This window comes from Ursus americanus, chromosome 11, assembly GCF_024610735.1.
Source record: "Ursus americanus isolate L20-20 chromosome 11, mUrsAme1.1.p, whole genome shotgun sequence".
In the NCBI taxonomy this organism is placed as follows: domain Eukaryota; kingdom Metazoa; phylum Chordata; class Mammalia; order Carnivora; family Ursidae; genus Ursus; species Ursus americanus.
In genome coordinates this window covers 44824042-44837895 of record NC_142137.1, presented here as the reverse complement: position 1 = coordinate 44837895, position 13854 = coordinate 44824042, and the positions used below count along the sequence as shown (strand labels likewise).

Sequence of the window (13854 nt, the reverse complement as noted above, 5' to 3'; positions counted from 1 at the left end):
GTTACTCATTTAAAAAAGGAAGCAAGCAAACTGAAGCTTGGTGAACTCATGCATTTATTGCTGTAGCTTCAGGAAGAATGACTGAAGAAAATAATTTAGGATCTACTGCTCTTTTTGCAATGACTTATGACTATTAAGTTACTAGAGGCTTCCAGAAAGCTCTCAGATGAAAATGAAATGATTTTAAAGTTCTCTTTGTTGATATCTAATGTTCGTTGAAGTTCTTTGAGGGGCACCTGGGTGGCTCAGTCAGTTAAGTGTCTCTGCCTTTGGCTCAGGTCATGATTTCAAGGTTCTGGGATGGCACCCCACATAGGGCTCCCTGCTCAGTGGGAAGTCTGCTTGTCCTTCTCCCTCTGTGCTCACTTTCTCTCTCTCTCAAATGAATGAATGAATGAATGAATGAATGAATGAATGAATAAATAAAATCTTCTAAAGTTCTTTGACTATGTGAATTCTTACAATAAGAAATCGAACCAGGTTTACACTGGCTGAGTAATATGCTAATGGTATGTAAATGTAAATTAATTCATTTCTTACGTCAGTTGATGTTTGCTTCCAAGCTGCTGATCTCCAAGTATGGAAGAACTGCTCCCAGCAAAGGAGTCTCAGGTCTGGGTAAGAAACCTGCCTATGTGTCCCAGGGTGGACAAAGACAATCGGTGTCACCCTGGACTTCCTCTCCCAGCCACCCTAATGGCAAGCTTGATGTCCCTGGGGAAAGCAGGGCACCGATAACATGCTTAGAAGAAGGAGATGACCCTGGTCTTGTCCAGTGTTTTTCTCTGAAGAATAAACCAGAGCCTGTGCCTCCTACAGCTGCTTAGAGTCACGCTCTACATGTTTTCATAACATCTAATGTTACTTAGTTGTAATCATGCATGTGGATCCTTTCAATAATAATAAACTTACCTAATATTAATTGCCTATTATGTGCCTGGCTTTTCCCCCCACACATTTAAATCAGAAGCTTTCTATTATTGTCACTATTTTACCTATGAAAAACCAAGGGTCAGAAAAGCCAAGAGACTTGCCCAAGTCCATGCAACTAAATATGGCAATGGGACTCAAACCACACTTTTGCCATTATACCACGATGCTGCTCGATTTCTGGCAATGGGAAATACATTTCTCCTATACTTTCTGTGATGTCTTTAGCTCCAAAATGAGACTTTCAACTAGAAAATATTTATAATGCTTCCTGTGAAGCTGTAGGATCAGAACACCAGGACTAGAATCCTAGCTCCTCCATTTACTAGCTATGTATCCCTGTGAAATTTGCTAACCCTTCTGAGGTTTACTTTCTTTATCTGCGAACCAGGGATAACTGTAGTTCAATTCCATAGGGCTGTTGTGAAAATTAAATAAGATAATAACACAAACACTTAGTATAGTGCCCCCCTTACAGTAAGAATTCAATACAATTAGCTACTCCTATTGTTTTAAGTGAAAGCTTTCAACTTACAAGGCTACAAGGCTATTTGTTGATGACCTCCTTACTATACATCTCTGTAAGCAAACATGATATGAGTAACCTACTCACTTTGTAGAATATGTTTCTTAAAACAATGCTGGAGTGATTGCAAATAAGAAATTTATGCATTGTTCTTTAGAGCTTGCATTTACATTCTTTTGCAACTGAATGACATTCCTTCTTAGGTACAAAGAAGAGCTACTGCTAATTAATCTTGCAACAGGCCTTTCAGCAGACATATGAACAGATCGCAGCTGAAACAGTGAGGTACAGATGGTTTTAGGTTTCTAGATGCACCACACTGAATGTGAGGCATTGAAACAGTGATTTTCTGTAAATCACAATAGATAAAAATAATCATATAAGTCTAGTTTCTATGCAACTTTTCAGGTACATATCTACTTTAGAACATGCGTTATCCATGTGTAGCAAGCGTCAAAATCCTTTGCAGCCTCTGCCTTGCTCTTGTTTACCTAGTAAGGGCCCTTCCATCCCTTCAGCCACATGCTTCTTTCCATCGTTCATCTGTTCATCATCCAATCTCAAGAAGATTTGAGATAATTAGTGGCAAAAAATATATACAGTAAAAAGTACACTGTAAGTAAAAAGTGAAAATCAGCACCAAGAAAAAAAACAAATTTTAACAGCAAGTAAAGAACAGACGGAAGTGTAGATCACAGAAGTGCCATCATGAGAGCCATGAGTTGGATTCCGAGCTTCCCAATATTTAGAATGAAAGGGATGCATGGCGATTCTACTTGTCAAGAATTGAAAGAGCATACCATGGTTCCTTCAGGATCAGTGACCGACTGCTCCATTGCTAACCACCCCCACAGGGCTCCAGGCCACATCCACTTTATAATGATTGGCCCAAATCCTTTCCCCACTTACCATCCACCCTTTCTGATAAGAGCACCCACTTCACTTCTCCCCTTCAGGTAACTGCTCATCTCACATTTTGCATGACTCCAGCGGGGCTGCTGGTCTACCAGAGCAACAGATGGTCTATACTGTTCCCTATGTAAATTTTTTTAAGTGCCCCTTCCTCGAGACACTTGATTTCTATCTCTTGGAAATTTTCACAATATACAACTTTTACTAGTTTATAAAAGTACTTCATGCCATAATACATAAATTACAATGTCTTTGATATGTATAATACCCTCTGGCATTATATAGTTTATAACCTGTACCTTCCTTCAGATTTTATATATGGGTATTAGGAAAGAGAAACCCATTCTGTTCAAAAGGTGAGCGGTAAAAATGCTCCCAAGAGCTGCTGGAAGTCATCCCCATCACGGAGAGAGGTCTGAGAGGGTGAGAACACAGAAGCTGCTGGAAGAGATAGAGGGCTGACAATGCCTGACAGTCAGCCTCAAGGTCACCACTACCCGTCTTCTTGTTTGTATATGTGAGCCAGTAATTCTCCCTTTTAATAAAAAAAGAATAAATTTGCCTTGATGTCTGTGACTTCCTGGCATCTAACCTCTCACTGCCTTGTCTCTTTTGACTGACCTTTTCTATTTCTGTTCTGACTGACTGATCCCAGGTCCTTTTAAGAATTCCTCAGACTTTTCAGAACATTCCGCAGACTCCTCTGGCCTCCTGGCATCTGAGCCTTTGGTTCCTTTTAATTTCCAAAGCCATGAGAGCACTGCTTATCATTCCAAGCACTAACCCCTGCCTGGTTGCAGGTGTAACCCCTCACCTAATTCACTAACCAGTCCGTCTATCATGTGTTCACAGTGAACATCATTAATCTGGAATGAGAGAACTGGTGTAAAGACACTGACCAAAATCATATGTCAACTGTATCTCAATAAAACTGGAAAAAAAGAGAAATAGCAACCTCAAAAAATCATACTACAAGTAAGATTGTTAAGATTGCAGAACACATATTTAAACATTAAGAGAGAAATTATTTTTTAAAAATTTCATAAACTGTTTATGAATTAGTTTTAAAAAACTTTGTTCTTTCTAAGTTTGCTAAATTGATCTGGGTGATGGATTTCCTTAGAAACATCTTAACAATTCATTTGATTACTACCACCTATTTTTAAACTGTATTTCCTTTGAAATATTCACATTTCTACATAATTTATAAATACTTGCAGTATTTTATACATCATTATTTAATATGATTCTTATTCTTGTCCCCCAGAGAAATTAGGACCACAAATTGACAAACTGAATGCCTATCTTGGAACAATGAAAATAGAAGATAATCTTAAAACACAGCATCTGTGTGCCAGTTACTCAACTACTGTCTCTGAGCTCTGAACCCACCTTCCTCATTCAGCTTTACGATACTGGAGCTGGGATGCAGCAAATGGATTTCTCCTCTGCCAGCTACTTGTATATATGGTATGTATAGTACCCTCCAGGATTGTGTATCTTCCACAGCTTCTATATATGGTTCTTCCAAGAAGAAGCCCCAGAGGAACACTGGACAGCTGCACAAGGGGGAAAGGGACTTGTCCTTGGCTGTTTGCTCTCTGTTCCCATGGGGTTGCCCCAGCTATGGCTATCCCCCTGATGGTGGCCACTCATTCCCATTATTTTCAGTTGGTTCCAGTTTTCATTTATTTCCTCTCTCCTGGAATCAGCCTCACTGCCTTCCCTCAGAGAGACGAGCAAAACAGGCCGGTGTCCCCTCCTTTGAGGCCAGCACCCTAGCCTCACAGGGCCCGGCTACGAGCTCTGAGGTACCTCCTGGGAGACAGCAGCCCCTCCTCCAAGGCCTGAGTCTCAGCTGCCTGGGGTCCTTCTCCCACGTGACCCCAGCCTGAAAGTCACTTGCTATGTTTTCCCTCAGTATTGCCTTTACTCTTTATTCCTCCAAAATTTTTTTAAGTTAAATTCTCTCCATTAAAATAACCGATGTATTTGCTTGACCGGATCCTAACTGACACAACTGTTTCTGTATCTTTCCCCCCCAGTGTGGTATTTACAGAGACATGAACCATAAGAGCAAACAGTACCAAGTTAGGAGCAGCTGTAAGGCTGATTTTTTTTTTAGAAAAACTGCATATTTCATGAACTTGCTTCCCCATAAAACAATTTATTATGCCTTTGAATTCAATATTTAAATTTCATATAGTTTTATGTATGCATTTTTAGGTTCTATAAAACCTACAAATCTGTTAAATCTAATTTAACATAGAAGATTAAGTAATGTAGAGCGTACAGTATACAGTACTGGTACACAACAGCATCACAATGAACTGTTACCTTAAATTTCCTACACCTGTATTAGAGAAAATTAGAATCTAAATTTGGACAAAATATTTTCATAAAAATGTCATTTATAAAGACAATAGGCAAGGCACCTTAGCTTGGTTATCTCTAGGATTTATCGATACCAACTGCCACTGTTACTACTGAATTCAACAGTCAACATTTCATGATGTGTACAGGTAATACAAAAACATACCTACGTAAAAACCCAAAGTTGTATATTACATTTCAACTTTAAATATTTACTTATTTATTTATTTACTTGAGAGAGAGTGAGAGAGTACACAGAGTGGTGGGGGAGGGGCAGAGGGAGATGGGGAGAAAATGCCAAGCAGGCTCCACACTCAGCACAGAGCCAATGCAGGGATCGATCTCAGGACCCTGAGATCATGACCTGAGCCAAAACCAAGAGTCCGAGGCTTATCTGACTGAGCCACCCGGGCACCCCCTACGTTTCTATTTTAAAGCAAGTTTGTTGATCCTAAAGAAATTAGTTGAAAATAGTCATTTAACGGTTATTATAAGACAAAAAATAATAAAGAGGCACACATTTTTTTCACAAAAATTTTGGTTCTCCAGTTAAGGTGGCTTCAAACTAAGAATTATTAATGCAGGGGGCCTGGATGGTTCAGTTGGTTGAGTGTCTGACTCTTGATTTCAGCTCAGGTTGTGATCTCCGTGCTGGGAAATAAGCCCCCGCATGGGGCCCCACGCTCAGCGCAGTCTGCTTGAGATTCTCTCTCCGTCTCCCTCTGCCCCTTCCACTTGTGCTCTCTCTCTCTCAAATAAATAAATACATCTTGAATAAATAAAAAAATCTTTAAAAAATCTTTTAAAAAATCTTTTTTTAAAAATAAATCTAAAAAATATTTAAAAAATAAGTAAACCTTTAAATCTTTAAAAAACTCTTTTAAAAAATCTTTAAAATTATTAATGCAAAATTTGACTATGATAATTTTCCCATGTTTTAGGACTCCATTTCAGTATTTTCATTATTTAAAACTAGAGCTATTGCTAAGTTGACCCTTGAACAACATGGGTGTGAACTGTGCAAGTCCACTTATATGCAGATTTTTTTCCATAAATATATGTATTGACTGTAAATATATTATGATTTTCTTAATAACATTTCTTTTTCTTTAGCTTACGTTATTGTAAGAATACAGTGTATAATGCATATAACATACAAACTATGTGTTAATCAACTTTATCTTATCAATAAGGATTCTGGTCAACAATAGGCTATCAGTAGTTAAGTTTTTTGGGAGTCAAAAATTATATACAGATCTTTGCGCAGGGGGTCAACACTCCTAACCCCCATGTTGTTCAAGGGTCAACTTATGAGAGCTAAAATCTTCCTACTGTTTATTTTTAAATTCTTCATACGTTTATATATTTCCATATGTATTTGTGTAGAGATACACACCTATTAATACATATAGTTATATCAAAAAAAAGCCTAGAGTTATTGCAAACATAATTAAAATACTACTAGGTTTTATATATCTAAAATCGTCAAAAGAAAATGTGTGAGAACATACACCCACTGTCCTAATTCTGCCCCGCTGGAACCATAATAATTCTTCTTTTCCTTCCATGTTAAAGAGTCTTCCAAATATTTCAAGACAACTAGTTCATGTGTCTTCTTTCCTCCTCGCTCAGCAGCCATAGTCCCTCAGCCTTTCTCTTATGATGTGGTTTCTAGGCTCCCCACCATCGTGGCCTCCCTCCTCAGGACACACTCCCACTTGTCAGACTGTTAAATAACATCCAACTGCGACAGATCCAGAGAGAAGGTCTCAGATGAACAGATCATCTGCTTGCCATTTTATTAGCTACCATAAACATCAATCAAAACTCTGAACACGCTGAGCTTCCCAGCTAACTTGAGCTGAATATTTTAAATGCTTAGAAAGTGTGAATTTTATTTTTGCTCTAACAGTCAGATTTAAGACATCAGATTGAAACTTGCAGTAATTTACATGGCAAACGCCAACACCAACATTCCAACCACAAGACAAAGCAGAGGTGGTGGGGAGGGGCTGCAGGAACATGTAAAAAAGTGGGTCACCCTTTTCCATCGGATTCCTTCTTCCCTCTCCCATCTGCATCACCAAATGAGTGAGCTCCATCTCTCTTAGGAATGTGAAATCTTCTCTCCATCTACTCCAAGCATCCTGTTTTCACATCACTTTCTCTCAGGCACTACAATTTCTCTGTATATGTATCTTAGGCTCACAAATGTCCTTGAATAAACTCACAAGTTCTGGGGGCAGTTTGTAAAAACAGAAAATTATAAACTTCAGATATCTTTGACTCAGCCTTTAGGAAAATATCCTTTATATCCTTGTTTCCACAGATTTTAAGCTAAAACTATGCTGCTTCTTTTAATTTTCACCCTATAGTTCAATTTGTGTCTATGACTACTTGCTAAGGGCAGAGAATTTGACTATATAATGGAAAGGCTGGTTTTAACAGTTCCAAGTTCTGTTAACTTGTACCTTTGGCATTATAAATGTTTGTCATAGGAAACTTTATTTTCCAAAATGTTTGTTGTAGAAACGGTGTTTGCCTGCGTCAAGTGGTAACCACTGCCTGTGATGGGGGTTTGAGGCAACCTCCAGTCTTAGTGGTAATTTACTCATTCTTCCTGGACTTGGCGGACACAGCCACATAACTTCCCTGGTATGGAAGGGGTGTGACCTTGCTTATTTGACTGAGAACACCAAGACCTTTTATCTTGGCTTTTTCCATTCAGGGCATAAAAAAATATTGGGATTCAACAAACCTCTTTTTAAAAAGTGATGCAAATTAAAAAGAAATCCTCCAACAACAGGGACTGTGTCTCATCGCTGCACATTCCATAACACCTGGCTCAGAGCTTTCCAAATGTATGGTACTCAACAATATTAGCTCAAGTGGATGGGATTACTCTTCGTAACAGCTCTCAAAGCTAAATTTCACTGCCATTGAAATGGAACAAGGGAGTTCAGAAGAAATCAGAGTTTTTACTTCTGCTTTTTTTTTTTTTTTTTAGTTTTTACTTCTTCACCAGGTTTGTAAATATTTGTTCCAGAATGGGTCTATTCTTACAGATACGGAATGTCCTCTATAATAGTATCTGAAGCCTTTTGGTTACAAGTGACAGAAATTTAACTCAAGCAAGTTTAAGCAAAGAAAGAGGAGGATTTAATGCTTCATGCTTTAATGAAGAAGATCTTCATCATGGCTGAACTCAGAGGCTCAAATATTATCATGAGGACTGACTCTCTCTCCTTCTCTGGCCTCCTTTCTTCTGTGCTGATTTCATTCTCAGGAAGACTCCCACTGACTCCCTACCAACTAGCAATCATATGTTTACATCCTTTCCACTCACAACCCAAAAGGAAGACAGCCCCTCTATCAAGTCTTAGGGAAGACTCTCAGTAACCCCGCTTGGACCACACGTCTCTCTTAGGGCAGGGAAGTAAGGCATCTTGACGGACAGACCCCAACGAGAAGGCGAGGGAGTGTCCCAAAGGAAAACATGCCACACCAATAAGTCTACTCAACAATTCAAAGCCTGAAATTATAAGTCCTTTTTTTCTCCTTCTGGGCATGAAAGAAATAAAACCATGGTTCTGCCAAGCTGCCTTCCAAATGACTACAACTACACGGTATACTCTCATTTGTTACGGAGGAATGATCTTTACTGGGTCTCTTAGATGCCAACCACAGTGTCAGGCATTTACACAGGTTAGCTTATTTAATTCTCACAATATGTAGATATTTAAGATGAAGCTACGGAGGCTTAGAGAAGTTACACAGCAAATATTAGAACCGAAAATGTAAACCGAGTCTATCTGCCTCCAAAATCCCTTGCTTTCAGCACTGAGAGTTTCAGGGCTCTTTCAAGCTTACTTGTGGGTATCAGAAATTTGTGGATGAAAGTTCAAAGACCTACATATTAGGCAAGGCCAACTTAATTAAAAAGAAGGCGATTATCTATAGAAAGTGATTTATCAGATGCCCTGAAAGAGTTTTACTAGTTGCCCGAAATTCCTGCACTAGAGATTAATTTGGACTACGTCATTACTGCTGCTTAATTTATTTTATTATTTTACTACAAATACTTCCCAAGCACTTGGGATAATGAGGCTTGTTAAAATGCAAATGCCCCAGGAAGGGGTAATACATGAAGCTTTCTCCTATTAGCCCAAAACCTTTATGTACATCAGATTCTCCACTCCTTTTTCACACGGCCCTCACCCAGGAAAGAAGACATAGGGACCAGTCACATCACACTGCTCGACAGGGCATCTGGGTAGAGCTCACAGCAGCCAGTGACTGCACTAGAGGCTGGGAAAAATTCTACAACCTTTGTACTCCTGATGAAAATTACTCAGCATTTGATCATACAATCTAGAAAAACTGTAAACAGTCTGACAACAGCAGCAATGAAAACAAATACATACAACCTATGAATTAGCAAAAGGAATCAGGGAGTGAAAACAGGAATAGTTACTATGAGAATTTGCACTCATGGTCCTCTGCTTAATTTTAGAAACATAAACCTCTTGGGTATACATTATTTAGTGAAGGAAAAAATCTAATCTTTAGTGACTATGGTTAAATGCTTCATATCACACAACATTACTGGTGCTGCCATAAGATCACCCACAGGATTCTTTTACAAAATGGAGTCTCCGGTTACATTAAGCACCGCTGACTTCACTGTGCCTCACTGCTTCAGAAAGGGGGCAGCAGGTAACGAACTGCCTGGGGTCCCAGCCTCCTGCCAGCTCTTGGGCCCCCAGCACCTCTGGACAACTGTAACTGAGAACTCTGCTAAACTACTGGCTTTCAGCCACTTCCCCTCTTAAATGGGACAGTGAGGAAGAATTTATTTTCTAATAGTTTCTCTTCACAAGCAGTTTTCCAAATGATTCTACCTGGCACAGTACCTGACACACAGGAAGCATTCAAGAAGTTAAAAAGAAGAGGAGGAGGAGGAGGAGGAGGGAGGAAGAGCGGGAAGAAGAAAGAACTGCATTCTATCTATCATATTTACTTCCTAGACTATTAGTTCTAAGGGACAAATGGGGAGAAGCTGAGTAAACTTTCAAGATCATGGTAATTCAACCCCTACTTCTTAAATATGAGGAAGCGAGGCCCACAGAGGTTAGTAACTTCCCCAGTGTCGGGCTGTTGGTAACAGAGCTGAGGTTCTCGCCCACTTCTCCTTACACCCAGTCCTGCGCTCTTTCTATAGTAAAAACTTCACGTCAAGGGGCGGGCCATACGTTTTCAACGAGCAGTAGCACCCCTGGAGTTCCGCCGTGTCCCTATGTCCAGAAGCATTTCTACAGGTGAGGATGGAGGATGAACACTGCTGTCTGCTGACGGGAGGTTCCCTATCACACATTTCCTGGGACACAGGCTGTAGCATCTAAGTGAGAACATATTAAAATGCTTCTCTGGTACATTCAGTAATCAGAGTTCTTTACAGGTTATGGTATTAACCAGAGTCGTTCCAAGTTCTGTCCTCTGACAGACTGGCGTATACTCCTGCTCTCTCGGACTTGTAGCAGGAAATGTGTCTCACTCTCTTCACTAGCAAACATTTAGAACATGCCTCCTCTGGGTAACACACTATGTTAGCCTCTGAAGCTAGGAAGAGACGTAGAGAACACGGGTCCTGCATGTGCAGTGCTTGAAATCTGTGAGGCGATAGAACACACACGTGAAAGATAACCTCAACATGGGTACATCTAAGTACAAACAAGAGGAGCAAAGGATAAGGCTATAGGGTTTCTAGGAAGCCCTCCAGCGAATTAGAAAATCTAAACACAGACTTCCCTGAGTATAACTGAACATTATCCACCATGGTAATTAAGGTCAAAAATGTAAGTATTCATCAGACATGAAATTAACACTGTTTACCTCAATTTATATATTAATGTTATATCACCAAAATCCAAATCATCAGAAATAAACTATCTTGAGATTTGGTTCATATTTATGAAAGAAATACTATCCTGGTAACTCCTGTCAAACAAAAAGACTATATTGAGAAATATTTCATATATAAAAGTAAAATATGTATGGATTATTAAAACAAACACTTATAACCTCCCAACAAACAAAAGCCCAGGGCTGGATGACTTCACTGGCCAACTCTACCAAACATTCAAAGAAGATTTAATACCTATCCTTTTCAAATTCTTCTAAAACATTGAGGAGCAAGGAACGCTTGCAAACTCATTTTAAGGCCAGCATTACACTGAAGCTAAAACTAGACAAGGACACTATAATAACAGAACATTATAGGCCAATATCCCTGATGAACATAGATGCAAAAATCCACAACAGAGTTTTAGCAAACTGAATCCAACAATCTATTAAAAGGATCATATATCAACATTAAGTGAGATTTATTTCAGGGATGCAAGGATGGTTCAACATCAAATAATGTGACATTAATGAAATAAAAGATAAAAATCATACGATCATCTCAACAGATGCAGAAAAAGCATCTGACAAAATTCAACATCCATTTATGATAAAAACTCAAGAAAATGGGTATAAGGGAAATATACCTCACATAATAAAGGCTATATATGATAAACCCACAGCTTTTAAGACCAGAAACAAAACTAGGATGCCAACTCTCCCCACTTTCATTAACATAGTATTGGGAAGTCCTAGCCACAGAATCAGAAAAGACATAAAGAAGAAATAAATGGTATCCAAATGCTGAGAAAGAAGTAAAACTGTCACTATTTAACAGATGGCACAATATTATATACAGAGAACCCAAAAAAGCTACCCAAAACTGTTAAAACTAATAAACAAATTCAATAAAGTTATAGTATACAAAGTTAAAATACAAAAATCTGTTCCATTTCTTTTTTTTTTTTTTTAAAGATTTTATTTATTTATTTGACAGAGATAGAGACAGCCAGCGAGAGAGGGAACACAAGCAGGGGGAGTGGGAGAGGAAGAAGCAGGCTCATAGCAGAGGAGCCTGACGTGGGGCTCGATCCCACAACGCCGGGATCACGCCCTGAGCCGAAGGCAGACGCTTAACCGCTGTGCCACCCAGGCGCCCCAATTTCTATACACTAATAAAAAACTATCAGAAAGAGAAATAAAAAAAAAAAATCTCATTTAAAATTCCATGGAAAAAAAAACCCTAAAAATAAACTTAACCAAGAAGTTGAAAGACCTGTACAGTGAAAACTACAAGATGTTGATGAAAAAAACTGAAAATGACACAAATAAATGTAAAGATATTCCACACCCATGGATTGGAAGAATTATTATCATTAAAATGTCCATACTATCCAAAGCAATTTATGGATTCAGTGCAATCCTTGTCAAAATTCCAACGGCATTTTTCACAAACTAGAACAAATCATTCTAATTCTAATAACTGTATGGGACCACAAAAGACCCCAAATAGCCAAAGCAATCTTGGGAAAAAAGAACAAAGTTAGAGGTAACACACTCCCTAGTTTCAAACTATACTATAAAGCTATAGTAATCAAAACAGTATGATATTGCCATAAAAGCAGATACACAGATTAATAGAACAGAACCTATGCATACATGGCCAATTAATTTATGACAAAGAAGGCAAGAGCACACAATGCAGAAAGGATAGTATCATCAATAAATGGTACTGAGAAAATGGATAGCCACATGCAAAAGAAAGGAACTGAACCACTATCTCATATCATATGCAAAAATTAACTCAAAAATGGATTAGACTTGGATGTGAGACCTAAAACCATAAGACTCCTAGAAGAAAACATAGGTGATAAGCTCTTTGACAATAAAGTTAGTGATGTGGTTTTGGATCTGACTCCAAAGGCAAGGACAACAAAAACAAAAATAAACAAATGGGACTATACCAAACTTAAAAAGCCTCTAAAGAAAAAAGAAAGAAAAGAAAAGAAAAGAAAAGAAAAGAAAAGAAAAGAAAACAAATGCTTCTGCACAGTTAAGGAAACCATCAACAAAATTAAAAGACAATCTACGGAATGGGAAAAGGTATCTACCAATTATATATACCATAGGGGTTAATATCCAAAATATATAAAGAACTCATACAACTCAATAACAACAACAACAAAATCTGATTTGAAATTGGACACAGAATCTGAATAGATATTTTTCCAAAGAAGACATACAAATGGCCAATAAGCACTTGAAAGATGTTCAACATCACTAATCATCAGGGGGATGCAAATCAAAACCACAATGAGATATCACCTCACACCTGCCAAAATGGCTATTATCAAAAAGACAAGAAATAACAACTGTTGGTGAGGTTATGGAGAAAAAGGAACCCTCATGTACTGTTGGTGGGAATGTAAGTTGGTGTAGCCACTATGGAAAACAGTATGAAGGCTCCTCAAAAAATTAAAAATAGAATTACCATTTGACCCAGCAATTCCACTTCTGGGCATCTATCAAAATAAACAAAAACACTAATTTGATATAATACATGCATGCTTATGTTCACTGCAGCATTATTTATAATAGCCGAGATTTGGAAACAACCTAAGTGTCTGCTGATAGATGAATGGATAAAGAAGATGTGGAATGCACACACGTGCGCGCGCACACACACACAGAATACTACTCAGCCACAAAAATGAATGAAATATTATCATCTGTAACGCCATAGACAAGCCTTGTCGGTATTATGCCATGTGAAATAAGCCAGACAGCGAAAGATAAATACCACATGATTTCACTTACATGTGGAAGCTAAAACCAACCAACCAAACAAAACCCAGACTCAGATACAGAGAACAGACTGGTGGTTGCCAGAGAGGAGGCGATGGGGAAGTAAAATGGGTGAAGGGTCAAGAGGTACCAAATTTCACCTATAAAATAATAAGTCAAGGAAATAGAATCTATAGCATGGGGGAATCCATTCAATAATATTGTATTAACTTTGCCTGGGGACAAATGGTAACTAGACTTACTTAGTTACCAGTTCCCAAAGTATACACACGTCAAATCACTACATTGTACACATGAAATTAATTTGTATGTCAATTATACTCCAATAAAAAGACACATACTTGTAAAATTAAACTATGTGTCTTGTTGAAATACATACTATTTTATTTTCAGCATCACCGAATATC

At 38.3% G+C, this 13854-nt stretch overlaps 1 protein-coding gene across 5 annotated transcripts in view; it reads right to left on the bottom strand.

Moving 5' to 3' along the window:
• AKAP7 (A-kinase anchoring protein 7) overlaps positions 1 to 13854 on the bottom strand; it is a 134460-nt gene that overhangs the window by 22245 nt on the left and 98361 nt on the right. The window lies entirely within an intron of this gene.